At 35.3% G+C, this 4819-nt stretch overlaps 1 non-coding gene across 1 annotated transcript; it reads right to left on the reverse strand.

Moving 5' to 3' along the window:
- Positions 1 to 3314: 3314 nt before the first annotated feature.
- LOC115939108 (U6 spliceosomal RNA) lies at positions 3315 to 3421 on the reverse strand. The gene has a single exon (XR_004074038.2). It is a non-coding gene; the product is annotated as a U6 spliceosomal RNA (small nuclear RNA).
- Positions 3422 to 4819: the final 1398 nt, after the last annotated feature.

Consider the following 4819-nt stretch of genomic DNA (forward strand, 5'->3'; position numbering starts at 1 on the left):
AGGAGTTTTTATTTTCTCTGTCAACAGAAGTGCTAAAGACACCTCATATAATCCGATACAGTTTAAATTGTTTGTTTGTTTGCAGGATAAGGCTATCGGTTTGCCCAATTTTTTTATGCTACGGGGCTGAAAATTCACATAAATGTGTCTTAAGTAAATACATTGTGTGTGTGTGTGTGTTTCTTTCAGCACTTAAGGCAAAATTTTGCTAGTAATGTGTCCCAAATATGCCGTTTAAAACACATGTTCGTTTACAGTTATCACTCCTGTGCATACCTGACTGAAAACTATACTGAGAATATTAGTCTATTTTTTTTCTGAAGTCTCGTTTTCTGGCAGTGTTGCTTTTAAGGTGTGTGTCCAGAACACCATGTCTCCCCACCCCCTACATTTCTAAGCCCAACCTGTTTTTCACAGCCAAGTTGAGCCCTACTTCTCCCATCAGACGTCGCTGATCCCTTCCAGCTTTTTTCTCCTTTTCCTTTTCTCCTTCCTTCTATTCTCTGATGCTTGTGATCTATACTTTACTGCCAATCTTTTGGCATGTAGCACTGTTGTTATTATATTAGTATCTTTTATAGTGTAGACACAAAAATCTGCATGTGCTTTTTCTACCAAACTAGGTCTTTAGTTTCCATCGTGACCATGTCTTATATTTATTAGTATTCTCTGTTCCCAAATTGTGGAAAGTGTCAGTATGTTATGGTTGATGATAATAAACCTGCTGTTGACAGGAGCAGATCAAGAAAATATGTTGTTTGTTTTCCTGTATGTTAACTTAGGGTTGCTTAAATGTCTTACACAAAAACATAAGTAATCTGGACTTAATTTAAAATTATTCTGTAATGATTGATGGGAACCCTAAACAATGGATAGAAAATAGCTCTAGGGCCCCTAAGGAGTTGACCAAGAAGAAAACAGGTACGAGGGAAGAATGATGACTTTTACAGGAAGTGCTTTCAGAGGGTATTAATGACTGCCTGAGTCAGGTTATGATGCCAGGCTGGTGCATTAATGTGAGGCTGATAAGGAACCTTTGTTTGGCAAGATGAACAGGAGTGAATCAACTAAGTGTTGTTTGTGATTCTGACATATGTCTTGAAGATGAAAAATAATCACTGTCTCAGAGTCAAATTAAAGAAAACTCTTGACAGATTAAGGTGAAGAAGTTTCAGATTTGGGTAAAAGATTTCACATTCCATAGACCATCCTCATGTAAGTGCAAATATCTAGAGCATATGATTGTGGATATCTGAGCCATGACCAGAAAGTAAAAAAAGGAAGGACATAATACGTAGGGCTTCAGAGACATTACCATCAGCATAAAAGTCATTGAACTCAGTATTCATGCCTTTCCACACACTAAGAGCTACAGAAATATGGTCTAGAAAGGATGATCTCAAATTTCAATTAGAATGTTCAAGCAGTAAATAAGCAGATATTACATTCTGTAGCATAAGAGACGGTTACATTTGCAGCCCTGCTATTGAAGGTTAATAACTTGAGTATGAAAATTAGTGCCTATTGCAAGCATTTCATTCTAAATGTTGTCTATTGAAAGCAAAATAAATAGTTCTGTCACTGTATTTGCCTTAAAATGCCCACAAATGTGATATAGTATTACTCCTTATGCCAGATAAAAAATGTTCAAAATTTGGTTATGTATCTAAAGAACTCCAAAACCAAATGTACTCTACATCTTAAGAGTTACTTCAGTACCTTATTGCTTTTGTTAAAAGAAAAAAAGAAAAAGAAAAATGCTACTTCATGTACCTGCATAGCTTATTGCCATTATCACAAAGAGAAGAGAATGAAAACAGACCAAACCATAACCTGCATTCCATATTGTTTACTTTGTTATCGAAGTAGCTGAAATGAGATACCTTGCTAGCTCATGGACATTCCCTAGGCAACATCATTCTTCATTCTAAATTTTACCAAGGTCTTAGAATTCTTAAGATAAGCTGCAAAGAATCAAAATGCAAACCTAAGAGAAATAAGAAGACAACTTTTGATATTTTTAACACCAAAACCTGAGATTGCAAAATGTTTTGAGGCAAAGAACTCCAAACAGCCATTCCACACAGTTAGATATGTGTGTGTATATATGGGTGTGTGTGTGTGTGTGTGTGTGTTAGAGGGTGGATCAGAAAGAAGGAGCAGGGTAGAGGGAGAGGAAAAGAGAGAGGAAACAGACTGCTTACTTTAGTTATATATTTCTTCTTTTAAAAAAATAGTTTTTATGTTTTTATGTCCGTAAATGTTTACCTCACTTTTTCAAAATCACCTAGAGTCATGAATTCTACTTTTTCTAGTCTTATTTGATGAAAATTTTCTGTTGAGCTCTTCACTTTTATTACAGGGGTTATAGAACTGAGACAGTCCTTGATACTTCTTGGCATCCAGCCAAAGGGTACACATATCTTCTGAATGATTGTTTTTGTTTTGTTCTTATTTTCAGTAAATACCCAGTAGTGGAATTATTGGATCATATGGTAATTCTATTTTTAATTTTTTGAGGAACCTCCATACTGTTTTCCACAGTGGCTGCACTAATTTGCATTTCACCAACAGTGCATGAGGGCTCCTTTTTCTCCACATCCTCGTCACCCCTTGTTGTTTCTTGTGTTTTGATTTTAGCCATACTAACAGGTGTAAGGTGACATCTCATTGTGGTTTTGATTTGCATTTCCCTGATGATTAGTGCTGTTGACAAATTTTCTTTTTATCTTTATATCCATCCCTATATCCTTTCAATGTGTATGTACAAATGATCACAATACTTATTGTGCAGGAGAGATGTTTACCCTTTTGTTTAATATGTCTGCAAAATCTCTCAGGCCGAATATTCCAAAACTATAAATACAGTTTGCATGAAAATAATGTACATTATGTTATCTTACAAACTTATGCTAACCAATCTTTTAGTTCAAAATTGAGTTCCATTCACCTCAATTATTTCTTTTTTTTTACTATGGTAAAAATTACTTGACATGAGACCTACCCTCTTTACAAAGTATTAAGTATAGGTACAATGTTGTAGAGTAGATTACAGAACTTATTCATCTTGCATAATGGAAACTTTATGCTTGTTGAACAGCAACTCCACATTTCCCTCTTCCTAGCCCCTGGCAACTGCCATGAAACTCCATTTTTACTTGATTATTTTTTTTTTTTTAAAGATTTTATTTATTTATTTGAGAGAGAGAGAATGAGAGAGAGCACATGAGAGGGGGGAGGGTCAGAGGGAGAAGCAGACTCCCTGCTAAGCAGGGAGCCCGATGCGGGACTCGATCCCGGGACTCCAGGATCATAAAAATATGGAACGCTTCACGAATTTGTGTGTCATCCTTGCGCAGGGGCCATGCTAATCTTCTGTGTATCATTCCAATTTTAGTATATGTGCTGCCGAAGCGAGCACTTTACTTGATTATTTAGATACTTCATATAAGTGGACTCATGCAGTATTTGTCCTTCTGTGATTGGCTTATTACACTTAACACAATGTCCTCAAGGCTTATCCATGCTCTCACATATGGCAGGATTTCCTTCTTTTTAAAGGCTGTATAATATTCCATTAAGTGTTTATACTGTATTTTCTCTATCCACTCATCTGTCAATGGACATTTAGGTTGTTTCTACCTCTTGGCTCTTGTGAATAATGCTGCAATGAACATTGGAATGCTAATATCCTTTTGGGCTCCTGTTGTCAATTCTTTTGGATAAATATCCAGAAGTGGAATTGTTAGATTATTTAGTAGTTATATTTTTAATCCCTCCAAGAACCTCCTTACTCTTCTCCATAGCAATTGCATCATTTTACATTCCCACCAAGAGTGCATAAGGGTTCCACTTTCTCTAGATCCTTGTCACCACTTGTTATTTTTTATTTTTTCTTACAACAGCCATTCCAATAGGTGTGATGTGGTATCTCATTGTGGTTTTGATTTTATATTTTTTTAACAAATAGTGATGTTGAGTATCTTTTCACATTGACTGTTTGCATGTCTACTTTAGAGAAGTATCTATTCAAGTTCTTTGCCCATTTTAAAATTGAGATTATTATTTTTTTTGCTGTTGGTGGTGGTATTTTGGGGTTTTTTCTTTATCATTCTTTCTTTTCATTTTTTCTTCTCTTTCTTTCTCTCTCTCTCTCTTTCTCTTCCTTCCTTCCTCCCTTCCTTTTCTCTTTCCCTTCCTTCCTCCATTCCTTTTCTTTCTTTTTCTTTCTTTCTTTCTTTCTTTCTTTCTTTCTTTCTTTCTTTCTTTCTTTCTTTCTTTCCTTATAAGAGTTCCTTATATATTTTGAATATAAACCTCTTATCAGATATATGTTTTGTGTATATATATATATTTCTCATTGCTTAGGTTGTCTGTTTACCCTACTGATTGTTTTGTTTGCTGTGCAGAAGCTTTTTAGTTAATGTGGTCCTACTTGTCTGTTTTTGCTTTTGTTTCCTGTGCTTTTTGTGTTATAGCCAAAGTAAATATCAAGAAGTTTTCCCCCTATGTTTTCTTCTAGGGGTTTACAGTTTCAGGTCTTATGCTCATACCTTTAATCCATTTTGAGTAGATTTTTCTGCATGGTGTAAGACAAAGGTCTAATTTCATTCTCTTGTGTGTGGATTTCCAGTTTCCCCATTGTGTATTCTTGGCAACCTAGTTAAGGACCAGTTTACTGTATATGCATGGGTTTGTTTCTAGCCTCTCTATTCTCTTCCACTGGGCTAGATGTCTATCTTTATGCCAGTACCATACTGTTTTAATTACTACAGATTTGTGTTATATTTTTAAATCAGGATATGTGATAACTCTAGCT

The sequence above is a fragment of the Leptonychotes weddellii genome, chromosome 8 (genome assembly GCF_054177405.1).
Source record: "Leptonychotes weddellii isolate Sample4059 chromosome 8, ASM5417740v2, whole genome shotgun sequence".
NCBI classification, from domain to species: domain Eukaryota; kingdom Metazoa; phylum Chordata; class Mammalia; order Carnivora; family Phocidae; genus Leptonychotes; species Leptonychotes weddellii.